Source organism: Myotis nattereri (assembly GCF_964212035.1).
Source record: "Myotis nattereri genome assembly, chromosome: 14".
In the NCBI taxonomy this organism is placed as follows: Eukaryota; Metazoa; Chordata; class Mammalia; order Chiroptera; family Vespertilionidae; genus Myotis; species Myotis nattereri.
Window position 1 is genome coordinate 4,537,887 of NC_138089.1, and position 21,223 is coordinate 4,559,109.

The window sequence follows — 21,223 nt, forward strand, 5'->3', positions numbered from 1 at the left end:
CTGTCTGCCAGCCTGATCCCCCTAACTGCTCTCCCCTGCCGGCCTGATCACCCTAACTGCTCTCGCCTGCCAGCCTGTTCTCCCCTAACTGCCTCTGCCTTGGCCCCACCACCGTGGCTTTGTCTGGAAGGACATCCGGAAGGTTGCCCAGAAGATGTCTGGTCTGATTATCATATCACCCTTTTATTAGTATAAGTGGTCACTGGTTCTTTGTCCTTTAATTTAGTTAATGAAGGTAATACTTTCTCATTACAGAAAATTTGGGGGAAAACAACTAAAAACATAAACAAAGGTCACTTATAATTCTGTTATCCAGAATTATTTTTATTTATTGAGCAATTTATTCACAAAACCACAAATATTTAAGAAACTATAGTTTTTCACATGCTGTGTTTTAATATGCTAGTTTATCGAATTTTCAAAATGATGTAGATGATAGTTCCATGTGGGAGTTGGGAAGTCAGGCAGTATGTGATAAGAAGCAAATCAAGTCTCTTGATTTAAAAATATGTAGTAAATTCATTTTTAATTTTTTTTTTGAAAATACTTTGGCAGCTTCTTAGAAAACTAAACATGTACTTATCATATGACTTAGCATTTGCACTCATGGTATTTATCCCAGAGAAGTAAAAACTTATATTCACATAAAACCTGTATGTGGCATCTTTGTGTATAATAGCTGGTTAGTTTATATGTTCATTTTTTGGATTCTTCTAGGGGAAATTTTTGTGAACACTTAATGGTTTTAGGATTCCTACTTGTAGAAAATAAGGCGAAAATGTCATTGAATTAGTATCTGTAGCATAATTTACTTCTCCCAAATCCTTTATCAGAGAACAATTATGTACATAAGACAACCTTGATTTAATGTTTTTATGTTAGTTTTGTGTAGATTGGCAGTTCTCGGACTGTAGTATGCATCCGTATCACCTGGAAGGCTGTGGAACCATATTGCTGGGTCCCACCCCCATAATGTTTGATTAAGTAGGTCTGGGGTGCCTGAGAATTTGCATTTTTTTAAAATCTTTATTCAGATTATTACAGTTGTTCCCCTTTTTCCCCCCTCATAGCTCCCCTCCACCCAGTTCCCACCCCACCCTCTGCCCCTACCCCCCACTGTCCTCATCCATAGGTGTACGCTTTTTGTTGCTGGGTCAAAGGTCATACACATGGAAAATGTAGCTATTTCCATCCATGACGTCTCCCTGTGTTCGGAAAGGTCTCTCACGACTTGTTTACGCTCTACTCAGAAAGGGTACAGAGACACGTAACGGCTTTTTAAAATACTGTGTCCTCTTATGTTTAAAATGAGGATTTCGCTACCAAAAGTGAGGAGAAAGCAGCACTACAGCTGCTCTCGCCCCTCTCGCCCTTCGGGTGATAGTTGTGCATGGGGCTGCGAGCTGGTTCGTGGGCCATACAACGAAGCCGTCGGGGCGACTCGCGCGGGACCACCGGCTTCCCAGGGGCCATCGGAGCCTCACAGGGGCCGTCGCAGCCTTGCAGGGGGCGCCGCATCCCACGTTGGGGGTAAAGGTGCAAGACAGAAGCTCCTCTCGCTGTCTCTCCTGCTGCTCCCTTGCGTATCGCCGATGCTGGAAGTTTCTGAGAGCAGTGTGCAGGTGCTGGGCATCATACTTTAACTGGTCAACACGAAGTTTGGCATTCTGTCTTTTGTTGGGTGGCTCCTTGCTGGACAAAATCTCCAGGTGTTCTTGCTGGCTGAATATCTGGTATGCTTGCTTGGATTTTGTTTTCTACTAAGTGCACAGACTGCTTGTCTGCCTTCTCCTGGCGTCCCATGTGAGACTGGATCTGGTGGACCTGCTTGTGCGTTTGCTGGTACAGCGGTTCCATGTTGCCGGCCCAGCTGGGTCCAGCTCCGGCTTCCTCTGAACCTGATTCTGCTTCTTGAGTGTGTCCCTTATGGATGCGAGAAGTTGAAATCTGCAGTTTGTTGGGTTAGGCTGCAAAAGCGCAGGTGGTTCCTTCTGTGCCACTGGCACAGCTTGGGTGGGGATATAAATTGAGTAGGGTGGGGTCTCAGGGAATCACCAAGGTGGAGCAAAGGGCAATGGTGTCTCCGCGACTCCTCGCCTCTCCACGACTCCGCACCTCTGCGTGCCGGCGAGCAGCTCCATGAGAAAGCCACCCTCGCTTTCTGACCCGCTGCAAGGCCGTCCCACCTCTCCCTGTAGGGGTCTGGGACCTCAGAATCCTGCCCCAAACAAGGTCAGTGGATTCGAGAGTCTGTAACCCCTTCTGATTGAAAAAACAGCGCATCCAGTTGCAGCCCGCCTGGTGTGCGACTCCGTACCTCTATTCTTGGTGCCTCTGCACCTCCTACTCAGTCTCAATGCTCTTCTTTCTTTCCTTCCAGTTGTAGAACTTCCACTGGGCCAGCTTTCCCATGGCTCTGAATGATACCTGTTTTGTCTTATGGTTTGTAGTTTCAGTGTTGTTGTGGGAGTCAGCACACACAGGTCTATACCTTAAGCCTCCATCTTGGTTCTTGAGAATTTGCATTTTTATACGTTCCTGGGTGACGGTGATGCTGCTTTTGTGGGGAGCGCACTTTGAGAACTGCAGGTTTCAATGGCCAGCCAGGCTTCCTACTGAAGCTGGTTGATAGTATTTGGTGTTTGTTATGGCAAATGGTGCCTAGACATTCAAAGTGAACTTAGAGAAATAAGGGATCAACGTTCTAGGAACCATCCTGGAGCTGGCACCAGAGGAGATGCCTTAATTATCAATACCTCATGTGAAGTGTAGGGATGCTTATAAATAGTGAGACTCAGTTAACCTGGTATCTTATTTACTTTCTAAAATCAGCTGTTGTCTCCCATTACTAGCACTTGCATTGGATTTCAGGTATATGTATTTTAAAAACCTATATTTTTGTAAAATATGCTAGAGAAACAGAACTAGGTCTTTATAACCAGTAAATCCACATTCCAATAACATGTTGGCAATGAACAGAAACAGGTAATTCATAAGAGACCGACAAATTGTTAGAAAAGATGAGAAATGTGTAACCTTACCATTTCTCGAATACAAAAAAAGTTAACAGTTTTTAGCAAGTCAAGTATTAAATATTAAAAAAAATTTGGTGAAGTTGGAAAATGGACAGTCTCTCACAGACCTTTGGCAGGTGGGTAAGTTGATGTATGTTTTCTGAAGGCTATTATGTATGGTGGTTGGTATCAAATTTCTTTAGAATATTTGTACCTGTGACCCAATTCTAGGAATTTGTGTGATCTACATGTAAACATTTTTGTGTACATACAGGTATATTAATTGTGGTCTTATTATAACAAAATGAAAATCACCAGTATAGGAATCAGCAGGGAGTTGTTTAAACAGTATGGGATAGCCATGAATATTTTGCATCTCTCGAAAATGTTTTGAGATCTAGCCTACATTGGGAATGGGATGTAAAATAGTACAACTACTCCGGAAAACAGTTCTGCAGCTTCTTACAAAACTAAACATACACCTATCATCTGACCTAGCATTTGCACTCGTGGTATTTATCCCAGAGAAGTAAAAACTTACATTCACATAAAACCTGTTTGTGGCATCTTTGTGTATAGTAGTCGAAAACTGGAAACAACCTAACTGTCCTTCAGTAGGTGAATGGTACATTCATACTATGGAGTACTACTCAGTGATTAAAAAGGAGCAAACTATTGACACATAAAACTGTCATGGGTCTCAGGGGTATTATTCTGAGTGAAAAAAGCCAATCTCTAAAGGGCACATATGAGAGGGTCCATTAACATTCTTGAAATGACAAAGCCCCAAAGAGAACTGGTTGGTGGTTACCAGGGTTTAGGCTTGTGGGGAGCAGGGAGACGAGTGTGACTATCAGGGGTAACAAGAGAGATCTTTGTGGTTGTGAATAGATCTGTATCTTAATTGTGGTCATGGTTACGTGAATCTATGTGTGTGATAAGATGGCAAAGACCTGTGTACACTCACAGAGTACCAACGTCAGCTATCTGGTTGTTTTTTAAAAAAATATATTTAATTGATTTTTTTAACAGAGGAAGGGAGAGGGATAGAGAGTTAGAAACATTGATGAGAGAGAAACATTAATCAGCTGCCTCCTGCACACCCCCTACTGGAGATGTGCCTGCAACCAAGGTACATGCCCTTGACCGGAATCGAACCTGGGACCCTTCAGTCCACAGGCTGGTGCTCTCTCCACTGAGCTAAACTGGCTAGGGCCAGCTACCTGGTTTTGATATCCTATCTAATAAAAGAGAAACATGGTAATTGGCGTACGACCGCTACCCTTCCCATTGGCTAATCATCGAGATATGCAAATTAACTGCCAGCTAAGATGGCGGCCAGCAGCCAGGCAGCTTGAAACTAACATGAGGCTTGCTTGCTTCAGTGACGGAGGAAACCAACGTTCCCCGCCTGCCTTGCCGGCCTCTGAGCCTGCAGTTTAAGAAACATTGTAACAAATATAGAAGCTAAACAAAACCTCAGAAACCTGCTTTCAGTGAGCTGGGACCTCAGAGCTGGAGTTACACATTCTTTTGATTATAGAACCTAAACAAACCAGATACCTTCTTTCAGCAGCAGAGGCCTCAGAGCTGGAGCCAGAGCTAAAGCTGGCCCAGAATTAAAAAAAAAAGGAAAAAAGGAGCAGTTGGGAGCTTCAGTCCCAGCCTGAAAATAGCCCTCAGCCCCTCACCCAGACTGGTCAGGCACCCCAGTGGGGACCCCCACCCTGAAGGGTGTGTGACCAGCTGCAAACAGCCATCATCCTCTCACCCAGGCTGGCCAGGCACCCCAGTGGGGACCCCCACCCTGATCCAGGACACCCTTCAGGGCAAACCAGCCAGCCCCACCCATGCACCAGGCCTCTAACCTATATAGTAAAAGGGTAATATGCCTCCCAGCACCGGGATCAGCGGAGCCGAGAGGCCTCCCGGCACCGGGATCAGTGTGACGGGGGCAGCGCCCAAACCCCCTGATCGCTCTGCGGCTCTGTGTGTGACAGGGGGCGGGGCCACAACCTCCCTATCCGCCCTGCTCTTTTCGTGACAGGGGAAGGCGCCCCAACCTCCTGATCAGCCCTGCTCTGTGCCTGATACGTGGGAGCTCCCCAACGCCCTGATCGCCCTGCGGCTCTGTGTGACAGGGTGTGGTGTCCCAACCCCCCCTCCCATGGGCCCTGCTCTGTGTGTGACAGGGTAGAGCCATAATGTCCCCATCGGCCCTGCCCTGAGTGTGAGAGTGGTGGCGCCCCAACCCCCTGATCGGCCCTGCTCTGTGGGTGATAGAGGGCGGCACCCCCCCCCCCCCGCCACGGGCCCTGCTCTGTGTGTGATGGGGTAGAGCCATAACCTCCCCATTGGCCCTGCCTTGAGTGTGACAGTGGCGGTGCCCCAAACCCCTGATCGGCCCTGCTCTGTGGGTGATAGAGGGCGGCGCCCCACCCCCCTGATCCGCCCTGCTCTGTGTGTGACAGGGGGTGGTGCCCCAACTCCCCTATTGGCCCTACTCTGTGAGTGACAGGGGGGAGCTCCTCAACCCCCTGATGGGCCCTGCTCTGTGCGTGACAGGGGCAGCGCCCCAACCCCCTGATTGGCCCTGCTCTGTGCATGACAGGGGGTGGCACCACAACCTCCCCATCGACCCTGCCTTGAGTGTGACAGGGGGTGGAGCCCCAACCCCCAAATCAGCCCTACCCTGAGTGTGACTGAGGGTGGCATCGCAACCTCCCAATCCGCCCTGCTCTGTGCATGACAGGGGGCAGCGCCCCAACTCCCCAATCGGCCCTGCTCTGAGCCCGACCAGGGGCTGCACCTAGGGATTGGGCCTGCCCTCTGCCACCCGGGAGCAGGCCTAAGCCAGCAGGTCGTTATCTCCTGAGGGGTCCCAGACTTCGAGAGGGCACAGGCCGGGCTGAGGGACCCCACCCGTTCCCCCCTGAGTGCACAAATTTTTGTGCACTGGGCCTCTAGTTCTATAATCAAGAAGAAGAAATCATTTCCAGGAAACTGGATGATGAGTATATGGGACCTCGTACTATTTTTGCAACTTCCTATGAATCTATAATTATTTCAAAAAGAAAAAAATTTCAGGAAGACTATGTAATAAAAGATAACATCATAATAGAAAGAAGCAACTTACAAAATAAGCAGTGTGATTCCGCTTCAAGTAGTATTCATGCCATTTATATACTAGCACACACTGAGAAGCAGTGACTCACTAGAATATTCTGATTGGTAGCATGATGTATTTGTGTGTGTAATTTCTATAGTGTGGGTGACTTGGTATCACTTTTGTAGTTGGAAAGACCAATTTTCATAATAGGACATTTAAAAAAATTCTGAAATATTGAAATTTAAATAAGTGGAATTATATTTTTACACTAAGGGATTTTGAAGTTTTGTTTATATTGGTTACATTAACTTGATATTAGAACAGCTATTGTGATTGGAAAGTATCTGTACTCTAAACATGTTGTTTGTAAATTTAAAATTGTTTGGTGCTCTTTGTATTTGTAAAATATCCTGTATGATATTCTAAATCAGTGCTGTCCAGAATAAGTAAATGCATTGCAAGGCCACATGTAAATTTAAACTTTCTAGTAGCCACAGTAAGAATATAAAAAGAAACAGGTAAAATAACTTTAAGAATACATTTTATAGAAAATATTTCAACATGTAATCATTAAAACTTGCAGTGAGCTATCTCACATTCTTTTTTTCATAAGTCTTCAACATTTGGTGTGCATTTTACAGTTATGGCCATATTGGAGAGTAGTTGAGCCAGGACTTTGGGTCACATCAGCCCTCTCTGTCACTCACTAACCTTGTGACCTTGGACTTGCTACTTGAGCTTGTGCTTTCGTGGTTCATGTATGGATAACTTCTCCACGGGAGGTGGGCCCTGTAAGGGTAAAATGAGTGTAGCATACTAGGCATAGGACCTGGCACAGAATACATAGTATAAGCAGTATTCATTCACCTGTTGGTAATGTTATTGTTTTTGCAATAGAGTGTGTATTAGATTGAATGACTAATCATTCTAAAGACATGACTGATTTCTTTTACTATTACTAGTGAATAAACATATACTTAGTACATGAGGTAATCTTTATATTATGACTGGTGAATGGACAAATACTTGGGCACCAGCCATTTGAATGCTTAGATTTAAATTTTAAGATGATATCCTCCAATACCATATATTTGCACAGTACTTTACATTTTGCATGCCCATTTTATATGCACCTTCCCACTGTGACACTCAATCCTGAGAGAGACTCGTTATTCATCTCACAGATGAAAAATGCCCAGGCTCAGACAAGCCTAGTGACTTAGTTGATTCCACACTCAGTAGAAGAGAAGAAATAGAAAGGTGGCTTAATTGAACGGACGCTGCATTCTTGTGATTCTTTCCCTTGCACCTTGGCTGTTTTGGAGAGAGCGCCTCCTCCTCCAGGGCCATTTGAGAAGAGGGGATGCAATTACCCCAGATTATTGGCCTAATCACATCAGCTATGGTGTGAAAAGTTGACATATGCCCGTATAGATTAGTTGGTTTATTATGCTTCTGATGTTTCTCTTTCATTCTGTCTCTTGGTTAAATATATCCATAAAAATAGGCTGAGAATATGTAGTGTATGCTGACTGCCTTAAAATCAGATTCTTGAAGTGTTGCTCATTGCTTGACTTATTCATAAAATTACACAGTTCTTCTTTTTTTGTTTTATCCTCACTAGAGGATATGCCTTTTTATTGAGTCTAGAAGGAAAGGAAGGGAGAGGGAGATAGAGAGAAACATTGATTGGTTGCTTCACGCACGCCTCCTGACCTGGGATGGAACCAGCAACCTTTTGGTGCACGGGATGGCACTCTAACCATGGAGCCACACTGGCCAGGGCTACACAGTTCTTCGAAAGAACATTGCGTGCCACTTTTAATCAGTGGTGGGAAGCAGTGAGTTGGTGAATAATTGACTCTCCCAAGGCAGGAGTGCAGTGGAAGGACTTGTCCCCTGGGTAGAGTCAGTATAGGATATGTCATTAGATGTTCAGTGTTCATGTTCTAATATATAGATTCTGATTTCGTTTATTTCACATTTCTTCTCCAATTAGGAAAATTATGGAAGTCACATGACGTCCATTTGTTGTTGGGTACTCTGGGATAAAATGTATGATAGTAATCTATCAGCTCATTTCGACAAGTCCTTTTGGTATGCATCAATGATACGTATTTATAATGGGTAATTTTATATTGGTGCTCAGAATTGGAGTGATGATAAGGGGAAGTAGGTGGTGTGTTCTTTGCCCCTTGGTTTTCTACCTTTTCAGATTTTTTTCCCTTTGGCTTCACATTATTTGCCTGATAATGCAATGTCTCTCTTCTTGTCTACCTAACCTTTCCTATAGATTTAAGACTATAAATCTTACACAAAAACCCATCAGAATCCTATACTAAGAACTGATCACTCCTGATCTTGGTGAATCTTAGCAACATAAAATTCTTCAATGGTGTTTTCTGTATCGAAGGATTGTTGTAAGGTTTGTGGAATGTAGCTATCCCAATTGAATTTTGGGATGAAATTTTGTGTAATGCAATCATGTTTCAAATATTTCTGTTTTGGCAGGGGGAATCTCAGTGCCTAGGATTTCTGAAAAGTCTAATTGTACACAGTCTCTGCTACTGCAGTTATATTGTGAATAAAAACTTTAAAAATAACCACATTGCAAGACACTATATATGTGCAGATAGATATCTATGCTGAGTTTGGATTTTAAAATGTGTGTTGCAATTAATATTTTAAGTTTTGTGAAATTTCCAGAACTAGATGATTTCTATGTTTCCTCTGGTTCTAAAATACTGTGATTTGTGTAGCTTTGGCAATTTATAATAAATGATAAAATGACCCTTGGCTATCACAGTGCCAAATTGTCTAAAAATACATAGAAAATAATTTATTTGTAATGTCTCACCTCCCAAGATATATTTGGAGATATTTATACATTTCAGAGTATCTGAATAGGAAAGCTTTATCTTTTTTTTTTTAAAAATATATTTTATTGATTTTCCACAGAGAAGAAGGGAGAGGGATAGAGAGTTAGAAACATCGATGAGAGAGAAACACCAATCAGCTGCCTCCAGCAAACCCCTTACTGGGGAAGTGCCTGCAAACAAGGTACATGCCCTTGACTGGAATCGAACCTGGGACCCTTCAGTCCACAGGCCGACACTCTGTCCACTGAGCCAAACCAGTTAGGGCGGAAAGCTTTATCTTTTAACATGTTTTGGCATTGTAGAGTTTATGTGTAGCTAAACAGTTTCCATATTGAAGGTATAGTTAATGTTTTTATTTCGTGGTCCTTCAGGTGTGGGTAACAAATCCTTGTTCCTGATATCCCAGTCTAAGAAATTTATTGCAGACTGACCAAAATACTAGATTCAGTTCATCTCCTGTTGAGGATGTTTCAGATAAGGGCTTTCTCTTAGAACACCTAGTATGGAAGAGGAGGGTCCTTCTTTGTTAGTGTGTGTGTTTTTCCAAACTGTATCCAGCTTTATTAAAGACACTTTTCTTAAACAATCATGGTATTTCAGGCAGGACCAGGGCAGCCAATCGTTAACAGTATACAACAATTTTCAAACTCCCTTCTTCAATGAACTACCAGAATCAGAAAGCCACTATAAAACCCAATGAAGTCTTCCTCTGATGCTCAGAACAGGGAGAGTTTAGAGTGAGGGTTGACATTTCACATTGAGCATGTTGTTTAACAACTTTTCACAAGCCAACCCCGACTTTCAGGAAATGAAATGAATGGCAGAGCACATCAATCTGTAGATCCACAACCTTAAAAGGAACTGCTGCTCTTCTTTTTTTTTTATTAATATATTTTATTGATTTTTTTACAGAGAGGAAGGGAGAGGGATAGTGAGTTAGAAACATCAGTGAGAGAGAAACATCCATCGATCAGCTGCCTCCTGCACACCCCCCTACTAGGGATGTGCCCACAATCAAGGTACATGCCCTTGACCAGAATCGAACCTGGGACCCTTCAGTCAGCAGGCCGTTGCTCTATCCACTGAGCCAAACCGGTTAGGGCTGCTGCTCTTCTGAGGGAGGCCATCTCAGTGGTGACATTGGAAAGTCAGGTTGCCCAACATACTGGAAACCAATTTTTTGGGGGGTCAGGTCCCAATTGGTCTCTGGGCTTAAGAGAGCCGAAGTCTATACTATAAGTGGAGAGGGAGGAAAGGACTTAAAAACAAATTTTAGTTTTCCTACACAACAAGGTGTTTGTGCCACGATGGCTATTGTGTGTCAACATCAAGAGATCCCTCCTCCCAGGAACCAAGAGGAAGTTTCTCAAAACTAAAAGGGAGAGGTGTTTGTGCCCCCATGCCAGTCCAGCTTTGGAGACATTCTATTAGTATTACATGTCCTTCCCCCCCAAAATAAGAATGAAGTGTTCTGTGTGCTAACAACATAGCTTTAAAAAAAAGTAAAACAGAATTCTGCATTTTTATAAAACTTGATGACAAATAGTATTTCGGACTATGCAGTCACCAGAACGGCACAGCTATCCAAAATGCACACACTTCACTGGCATCTCCCGCACCTGCAGCTTTCTGTGCCTGTTTGTTTGGCATCTCCATTTCTGCAGGGTCATTCCCATCCTTTCCAGCATCCTTCCCCTTTTGGTACCTTCTCTCCCTTCTTTGCAGGGGCCTTTTTAGGCTTGGGCTCTGGCTCTGGAGGAGCAGGTTGAGCTGATAACCTGGTGGGTCTTCTCTGTGGTTTGTCCTTCACTTTGGCTTTAACTCATTTAGCATCCCCTTCAGCCTTTCTCTTGGGCATGATGGCGATGGTGGCGGGCGGGACGCGGGATTTGCTACAGGTGTACTACAGCCCTCAGGATCTTCCTGCCTAGTCCTTGTTATGTCACTTAAAAGAATTTGGCCTGAGCCTGTTAGGTTCAGCGGATAGAGCACTGGCCTGCAGGCTGAAGGGTCCCAGGTTCGGTTCTGCTTAAGGGCACAGACCTTGGTTGCAGGCTCCCAACCATGGTTGGGGGCATGTGGGAGGCAACCAATCAATGTGTCTCTCTCAAATTGTTTCTCTGTCTCTCCCTCTCCCACTCTCTCTCAAAACCAATGGAAAAAATATCCTCCGGTGAGGACTAAAAAAAAAAAAAAAAAAGAATGACTTTGGTCCATCTTTTTTTTTGAAACATTTATATTACTGAAATAGTTAGTACTTGGGTCATGCCCCAAGGCAATGCTTAGTTCTAATAGAACAGCTGTACCTTGGACATTTTTCATGCTTAGCATTTTTTAACAACTTTCCTGAGTTAGCTAGGTGCTGTCAGTGTAACACAGGCCCAGAGGAACTTCATTAGACAACACGAACGCCAGTGGGACATGGCTCATCAAAGGCTTTATTGGTGATCTTCATCCAATCCAATGGGAATGCTTGTAAGGGCCAACATTTAATAGGTGTGATCATAGTGCAGTTACTATGTTAAATCCATTTCATGCATGGTCTCTTAACCCTAAGAGTCTATGATGTATACATAGATATATTCCCATTTACAGGTAACAAACAGGCTTAAAGCTATATTCCTAACCCAAGTTTATAGAGCAGAGTTGCCGTAGACTCTGATCTTTTTCAGTGTCATAGTATTGTCTTGTTTCTCTTTAGTTTTTTCTCCAGTAATGGCACTATCATCTGTAAAGCCACCCAATCTATAGACTCAACCTAGACATCCATCCATAGCAATCAGACAGAAAAGGGGACCCTTGCATATTCATATGTTGCCAAGAAATCTTAAGTATTCTCATCACAAGAAAAAAAATTGATACCTATGTATGATGACAGTTGTTAACTATATCAGTATAGTGATGATCATTTCACAATACTGTATATATGAATAGTGAATTGTTATGTTGTACACCTGAAACTAATAATGGTAATAATATAATGTATGTCAGTGATACTGTAATATAAAATGCCTGGCCGATGAATCAGGAGGTCACATGCCCGAGTTGCTGGCTGGATCCCAGGGTGATGCATGTGGGAGGTGGCCAATCAATGATTCTCTCTTATCATTGATGTTTCTCTCTCTCCCTCTCACTTCCTCTCTGAAATCAATTAAAAAAATATCCTGAAGCACCGTTTGTTTTAAAAAGGTGACCTTTCAGGAGAACTAAAGAATGCCTCCCTCTGGAATTCCATTCTGTTCTGTGCGGCTGGCTTAAGGTTTTGGAAACAGGTATCTCAAAAGGTTTGTAAAGCAGTGACTATAGAGAAGCGATCAACAACCGGTGGTCTGCGGACCACTGGTGGTCTGTGAGGTCTGAAAGGTTGGTGACCGCTGCTATAGAGGACCTTTCAAGACAAAGACTATGGCTTGAGGTAAAGGTGGGTTAAAATTGGCAAGATCACGAAGTCTATATTTTTCTTAGAAATTTTGTAGCTGAATTAGGACTCATAATGGTTGTTAATTCTCTTAGGAGAGGATTTTCAAGAGATAGGCTACAGACTTTTTTGAACGGATGAATAATTTAGATACTAGAATTTTATCTGATAGAGCAGTCTGGTGCACAACATTTGTGCACTGGGGGGTGGGGGTCGGGGAGGTCCCTCAGCCCAGCCTACGCTCACCAGCCAGGAGCCAGGCTCAGGGCTTCTGGCTGAGCAGCACTCCCCCTGTGGGAGTGCATTGACTACAAGGGGCCAGCTCCTGCGTTGAGCATCTGCTCCCTGGTGGTCAGTGCACATCATAGTGACCCATCGTTCCGCTGTTTGGTTGATTTGCATATTAGCCTTTTATTATATAGGATTCTTCAGGAGTGAAGTTCCGGATGGTCTTTCCCTCTTAGCTCATTCCATTTTATAAAGTTTTAGGAAGACTTAGGATTGAAAGTCTTAGGATTGCATGTTAGCATTTTCAGAATTCTGGCCTAATAATGAATTTTATGAGAGAAGATGTTTCTCAGGATGAATTGGGATGTTTTGTTAAAAAGAGGATTTGTTACATTAATCACTTACTGTAACACGAACTTTGACAATAGATAAGTTCTCAATGAAAATAGAGATTAATAGTGAACCTCAGAGTTGGTTTCTAAATAGATGTTATATGAAAACTTTTGTGAAGTCAAGACCTAGTTTTAAAAAATAGCTACAAAAAAAAATAGCTACAACCGAAAATGTCCTATACAAATATAAATACATTTAGTACATAGCAACCAGGTTCCCTAGATGGGGGAACTTTCACAGAATTTACTTAATCCCAATAGTTAAACTAAGTAATGGTAACTTGAGTCATTTTGAAAGGTGTACAGTATTTTCAGAATTACTTTTATTGATAACATGATCATGGAAAATTAGCATAAGGACATTATTTTGTCTCAGTGACAGTATCATCTTTAAAACGCGCTTTTTAGCTTTGCTTTCACCGGCAGTTTGTTTTGCTTCCAGTTGTGATTTTGTCAGGTATATATGTCCTGATTATCTCTTCCTAATTCCCTCTCCTTTATCCAGGCTCTATAGTTTTATATGAAATATTGCTTTAGAAATTAGACTTTTTATTACTGATGGATTGTGTGTGTGTGTTTTAATCTTTATTGTTCAGATTATTACAGATGTTCTCCCCCCCCGCCCCCCCCGTCATAGCTCCCCTCCACCCAGTTCCCACTCCAGGCCTCCACCCGCCCCCCTGACCTTGTCCATAGGTGTAAGCTCTTTGTCCAATCTCTTCCCACACCCTCCACAACCCCTTCACTCCGAGAATTGTCAGTCTGCTCCCTTTCCTTGCCCCTGATTCTATTACATTCACCAGTTTGTTCTGCTCATCAGGTTTTTTATTCATTTAATTTTTAGGTTCACTTGTTGATAGATATGTCTTTGTTGTTCATAATTCTTTATCTTTACCTTTTTCTTCTTCTTCCTCATCTTAAAGAATACCCTTCAGCATTTAATATAACACTGGTTTGGTGGTGGTGAAGCTCTTTGTCTGACCTTCAATTCTGAATGATAGCTTTGCTGGATAAAGTAATCTTGGTTGTAGGTTCTTGCTATTCATCCCTTTGCATATTTCTTGCCACTCCCTTCTGGCCTGCATAGTTTCTGTTGAGAAATCAGCTGACAGTCCTATGGGCATTCCCTTGTAGGTTACTAACTGTTTTTCTCTTGCTGCTTTTTAGATTCTCTTTGTCTTTTGCCCTTGGCATTTTAATTATGATGTGTCTTGGTGTGGTCCTCTTTGGATTCCTGTTTGGGACTCTCTGCATTTCCTGGACTGGTAAGTCTATTTCTTTCACCAGGTAGGGGAAGTTTTCTGTCATTATTTCTTCAAATAGGTTTTCAATATCTTGCTCGCTCTCTCTTCTTCTGGCACCCCCATAATTCGGGTGTTGGTACGCTTGAAGTTGTCCCAGAGGCTCCTTACACTATCTTCATATTTTTGGATTCTTTTTTCCTTTTGCTTTTCCAGTTGGGTGTTTTTTGCTTCTTCATATTTCAAATCTTTGACTTGATTCTTGTGATCCTCTCGTCTGCTGTTGGATCTCTGTATATTATTTTTTATTTTGGTCAGTGTATGCTTAATTTCTGATTGGCCCTTTTTCATATCCTTGATGGTCTCACTAAATTTCTTGGAGGTTTCTAGAAGATTCTTGAGTAACCTTATAGCCATGGTTTCTAACTCTATATCCAGTATTTTGCTTTCATCCATTTCTTTCATTTGTGACTTGTTTATCTCTGCATTTTGGCCGCTTCCCTGTGTTTGTTTCTATGTACTGGGTTGCTGCTAATTCTCCTTGAGTTGATGGAGTGGCCTTGTGTCATAGGTGTCCTATAGGGCCCAGTGGCTCAGCCTCCCCAGTCACCTGAGGTGGACGCTCTTGATGCACTCCTTTGTGGGCTGTTTGCACAGTCTTGTAGTTAAACCTTGATTGCTGTTGGTATCACTGGGAGGAATTGACCTCCAGGCCAATTGGCTTTGATGACCAGCTTTGTCTACACTAGAAGATCGGTTGTGCAGGAGACACCCTTATGGGGCAGGACTTCAGTGGGGCTTTGGTGCTCACTGAGTCTTCCCCTTGAGTGTGTCTCTTATGGATGTGAAGAGTTGTAATCCCGTATGGTCTCACTCTGACCAATGGGTACGCTTGCTCTTGGATCAACAAGGAGGTGCAAGGTCAGCCACTGTCTGGGGCCACCCAGCAGGAGCTACAGAAACATTTGTCGATTCCTCCTCTTCCAAACCCAGACAAGACCCAACTGTGAAGCAAGGCAGGCTGCTGCTGCCGGCCTTGGGCCTTCTTTTGGAAGCTCTGGGGCTCTCTGACCCAATGGCAGTTTGACAGGTTTTAGGTAGAGAAAGGACAGGCCATTCATATGCAAAAGCCGATGCACACAGCTTGGGTGGGGTTGTAAATTGGGTGGGACAGGATCTCTGGGAATCACCAGGGTGGAGTAAACAGCAGTGGCTGCCAGTCAGCCCTGCACTGGAGGGGTCCCCGGGTCTCTGCGTCCTGCGCACATGCGCAGGAACAGTGATCGCTGCGAGCACTTCTGGGAGAAAGCTGCCTTCGCGTTCCTGTCCCGATGCCAGACAGTCCAGTTTCTCCCCATATGTGTCTGGGTCCCCCAGAGTCTCGCCCGGAACTGGAGTTCAGAGCAAGCAGAGCTTCTGTCTCCCTCCCAATTAAAAGAGCAGCACATCCAGGTGCCAGCACGTTCTGCGCCTCCACACCTCTTACCAGTCGCAATGCACTTTCTTCACCTCTGCTTGTAGAACTTCCACTCAGCCAGCCTTCCCGCGGTTTTGGGTGGTCGTTCTGCCTTTTAGCTGTTATTTTGATGTGGTTGGGAGAGGCAGCAAGTATAGGTGTTTACCTGTGCCGCCATCTTGGTTCTTCCTGTGTGTTTTTTTAAAAATCTTCATTGTTGAAAGTACTACATGGATCCATTTTTCCTCCCCATTGATCCCTTCTAGTTCGCCCCTGCCCCAGGCCTTCTCCACCCTATTGTCTGTGTCCATGGTTTATGCATGTCTATAGTACAAGTTCTTTGGTTGATCTCTTCCCACCGACCCACTTCTATCTTCTCTGAGATTCCAGTCTGCTCCATGCTTCTATGTCTCTGCGTCTATTTTCTTCTACAGTTTATTTTGTTAATTAGATTCCACATATGAGTGCGACCTTGTGATACTTGTCTTTCTCTGGCTGGCTTCTTTCGCTTAGCATAATACTCTCTAGGTCCTTCCATGCTGTACCAAAGGGTAAGAGTTCTTTCTTTTTTACAGCTGCATAGTATTCCATGGTGTAGATGTACCACATATATTTTTTTTAAAATATATTTTATTGATTTTTTACAGAGAGGAAGGGAGATGGATAGAGAGTTAGAAACATCGATGAGCAAGAAACATCGATCAGCTGCCTCCTGCACGCCCCCTACTGGGGATGTGCCCGCAGCCACGGTACATGCCCTTGACCGGAATCGAACCTGGGACTCCTGAGTCCGCAGGCCGATGCTCTATCCACTGAGCCAAACCGGTTAGGGCTACCACAGCTTTTTTAGCCACTCATCTGCTGATGGGCTATTGGGCTGTTTCCAAATCAGCTATTGTAAATTGTGCTGCTGTGAACATAGGGGTGCATACATTCTTTCTGATTGGTACTTCAGGTTTCTTAGGTTATATTCCTATAAGTGGGATCACTGGGTCAAATGGGAGTTTTATTTTTAAGTTTTTGAGGAAACTCCATACTGTATATTGTTCTTTAATAAGAATCAGGATATATGTAGCATGCAGATAAATCAAACTTTTTAAAGTTCTGTAGTTGAGTGTATAATTTGACCTTTAGTTTAGCAAGTATTTGCATTAAGTTGTGTTGTACTTTTTATTGTATATGAATGAACACATTTTAAATTCTTGCTGTGGCTATTTAGAATCAGAAACAACAATCTTGCTGGCCTCTCCTGCTTTACAGCAGAAATCAACATAAGAATGATGAATGCAGAGCAATTAGTCCAATTGTTTCCAGTTGTTTTATGATTTAGAATTTTCTCATCTAACCCTAAAATTTATTTAATCATTACCTTTGACCTTTTCATCACCACCACTACCTCCCAAAAAACCCAAATCCTAGAATTAAAGAAAAGAAGCCTTCCGGCAAATGAAAATTGATTTGCTGTTGTCTTTTTATCTTTACCTTTTGCTTTTTAAGGTTTAGGGATTCAAAAGTAGTGAAAGAAGTCCCACCTCTCCCATTGTCCAGCTGCAGGAAAACTTTTATTTTTTTTTGTTAATCGTCACCCGAGGATATTTTTCCAGTGATTTTTAGAGAGAGTAGAAGTGAGGAGGAGAGACAGAGTGAAACATCGATATAAGAAAGACACATTGATTGGTTGCCTCCTGCATGTGTGCTGACAGTGCCGGGATCTAGCCTGCAGCCGAGGTACATGCCCTTGACTGACATCTTCAGTCCACGGGCCTATACTCTAGCCACTGAGCCAAACCGTCTAGAGCAGGGGTGGGCAACCTTTTTGTGAGTGCATGCCAAAACCAGCAAAATCTCTGACTCAAAATTTGTCTGCGTGCCAACCCTAATTTTTTGAGAACATGTTACGCCTACTTGATACCTCTTAAGGTGTACGTATGTGAAGAACCTTGAAGAAATAAAATTAATTCGAGCGACAAAAACTCAGTATATGATGATGAAAAATACATTTATTTTTTAATGTATACATGTACACTGATAGTCTGACAGAAAACTTTATGACTCCGTTTGATATTATCAGTGGGACTTTTGCTGCTGCATCACTGATGACAGAGATTTTACATCAGGTTTATATTTCGTGACCTTCAGAGATATGCACGAGCTACTACTTTCATCCGTCAGGCTACTCCTATTAGGAGACTTAACAAAATTCATCACTGAGAACAAAGATTCACAAGCGTATGTGGATGAAACCAAAAAAACACTGGTCGGATCTAGGAAGGCAGGGAGAGTTAAGGCCGAGGCATAGAAATTGCTTTTCCCCTCTCTCGTCAATCCATGTCTATGGTCTTTAAGATAACTTGTTATGTAAAATTATTTATCTGAAAAATAAAAAAGTTGATATTAAGAAAAAAATTGTAAATGGAAGATTATGAGAGAGGGTTTCGAGTGCCACCAGAAGTTACTGGCGTGCCATGTTTGGCACTCGTGCCAGGGGTTGCCCACCCCTGGTCTAGAGCTTGCGACAGCAGAAAGCAGGAAAGAGCTAACTAGGTAATTGACTTTTGAGTAAACTCAGCCTGGTTGTGTTTCTCTTCTTTCACATCTTTTCTTGTGCTGTACATGAAAATGTTTGGACCAGATACTGGTGTGGAGATAAGGAAAAGAGTCGGATTACTCCGCCATAGGGACTATGAGAAATAGCATAGTGACCTCAATTAGGTGAAGTTGTAAACAGGCTAGATTTATGATCTTTTCCGTCATCAGGAAAGCTGTTTATGCCTTGGTGCAACCCTGGCTGAACAGATTGTTTCTGAAGAGATACATGTTATAATTTGTAGGGTGTGTGTGTGATGGTATTAACGGTATTGATAATAAATTTACAGCTAAAATGTTAGGCTCTATGCTAATAACTAGGAATGAAGATAGAACATTTTGAAAATACTTAAAGGTAGTGAGAAAATACATTTCTCTATAAAAATATGTTCTGTTTTGTAGCATTTCTAGAGTACATCCTCAAATAATTATAAACAAGTAGATTTTATCTCGATTTTAAAAGATGATAAACAGGAACCCTTATAAAATACATTTTGTGCACTAGTGTATACTTTCTGTATTTCTGTAGTGATCACATCTTTCACCTCAAAAAATGTTCTCTTTTAGTAATTCCTTCTTTTATGTCCTTAGGCAACACTAACCTGCTTTCTGTCACTATAGGTTAGTTTGCATTTTCTTTAATTTCCTATAAATGTAATCGTGTATATACTCTTCTCGGGGGCGGGTCTATTGTCTTGCAGTCAGCTTGCTTATGAGATGCATCCATGTACATCCCTTTTCATTGCTGAGTAATATTTCATTGTGTTCATATTCTATTAGTTCACCTTTGGCAGACATGTGAGGTTCCATGTTTTGTCTGTTGTAAAGCTGCTTTGTCCATTCCTGAACACCTCTCTGTGGACATAAGCTCTCACTTCTCATGCATGCTTAAGGTCTAGGAGGGAATCAGTGGGTAAGTTTAACTTAACGCCAAACTGTTTTAAACTGATTGTATCTTTACTACGAGTTCTGATGGCTCCACATCCCAGCTAGCCTCGACGTGGTTAGTTATTGGAAGGGGGTTCTCTCTTCCTGCAACCGCACAGAGAGAGAGAACTCGGGGGTTGATGAAATCTTGATTAGAACGCGACGAGGTTTAAGGAAAAATGAAAAAACACAAGACTCAGACAGAAATAGAGTGAAAGCTGGACCTGGGTGTGGCGTCTGCCCTCTGATGGAGGGACAGACGCAGAGAGAGAGCCCCAGCACCGCACCGGAAGGAGTTTATTAAATACTCGAATAACAGGAAGTTACATCACATCTTGGTGGGCCTTGAGTTCTTGGCGACATCATGAGATTCACCCCCTTAGCACTGGGCCGGAAGGTCAAACTGAGTGGCGTCCCAATCTCTTGATTAGGTCCGCCCTGGGCGTGGCTCTGAGTTTCAGCCACATATTTAAAGATGCCCAGTGTTTCCTAGCGGCCCTCAACAGTTAGTCCTTTTCATTTAGACTATAGCAGGTATCTCATGGTGGCCCTTTATGGTTTTAATTTGTGTTTCCTAATAACTAATTATGTTGACATGTTTTCATGTGCTTATTTACCATTTGATCTTTTTTTTTTTTTTTGCTTATTCCCTTCACCATTTTTATATTTTCCTTTTAAGTTATTTTTGTTTCATAGCTTTTACAAACCATTTTTAAATTTCGTTGTTTGATTTATTGAATTGTGAGGGCTCATTATTCTAGATTCAGATATATGTTTTCAAAGTCATTTGAATAGCAGACTTACTAATTTTGATGAAACCCAATTATTTTTTTAAATAAGTTTCACTTTTTGTGTCATATTTAAGAAATCTTTGCCAAATCCAGCATTACTAAGGTTTTCTCAGACCTTTACTTCCAGTTTTATAGTTTTACTTCCTATAGTTCTTTAGTCTATTTTGAGTTAATACCTGTATACCAATTTGTAAGGGTGAGGCAATTTTTTATTACTTACTGCTATTTAATTTTTCCAGCACCATTTATTGAAGAGATGATTCTCCTCTCACTGAGTTGCCTTGACATTTCTGTTGAAAATCGATGAACTGTATGTATGTCACTCTGTCTGTAGACTTGTTTTGTTCTGTTGACCTATTTGTCTTTTTTCACATGGGTACTACTACTGTCTTAATGCAGCTTTAGAATGTCTTGAAATCAGAGTATAACACTTCTAACTTTGTTCATTCTCAAAGTTATTTTGGCAATTCTAGGTCCTTTGTGTTTCTATATAAATTTCAGAATCATCTTGTCAATTTCTACAGAAAAGCCTGCTGGAATTTTTATTGGGATGTATTGAATCTATAGATAAACTTGGGGTAAACTGATGTTTTAACAATATTGAATTAAGTATTCTAATCCTTGAACATGGTATAGCTCTCCGTTTATGTAAGTCTTCTCTCAGCATTGTTTTGTGGTTTTCAAGCCTTGCATATCTTGTAAAATTTATCTGAAAGTGCTTAACAATTTTTATGTTAAGTAAATGTTACTGCTTTAAGTTTCACAATTTCTGGTTGTAGCTGATGTATAGAAATAGTTATTTTTGTATATTTTGTATACTGCAACTTTGCTAAACTTAGCTATACTAGTAGCTGTTTTTTTCTTTGTAGTTTTTCTAGATTTTTTGTCATAGATGATCTTGTACGTGAATGAAGGTAGTTTTACCTTTCTAATTTGGACGCTTTTTTTTTTTTTTTTACTTGCCTATTGCACTGGCTAACCCTTTCATCACAGCGTTGAATGGAAGTTGTAAGAGTGAACATCTTTATGTTGTTTCTGATTTTTAAGGGAGGCTTTTACTATTAAGTTTGGTATAAGCTGTAGGTTTGGTTTTTTTTGGGGGGTGGGGTAGATCGAGCAAGTTCCTTTTATCCTGGTTTGCTGAGACTTTTTATTAAGGAATAGATGTTGGACTTTGTCAAA

At 42.1% G+C, this 21,223-nt stretch overlaps 1 protein-coding gene and 1 pseudogene across 2 annotated transcripts in view; one reads left to right on the plus strand and one right to left on the minus strand.

The window, feature by feature from the left end:
- The window catches only part of RYBP (RING1 and YY1 binding protein), an 87,649-nt gene that overhangs the window by 13,152 nt on the left and 53,274 nt on the right, over nt 1–21,223 (plus strand). The window lies entirely within an intron of this gene.
- Nucleotides 10,566–10,860, minus strand: LOC308530059 (non-histone chromosomal protein HMG-17-like; annotated as a pseudogene). Its single transcript has one exon. The product of its transcript is annotated as a non-histone chromosomal protein HMG-17-like (transcript).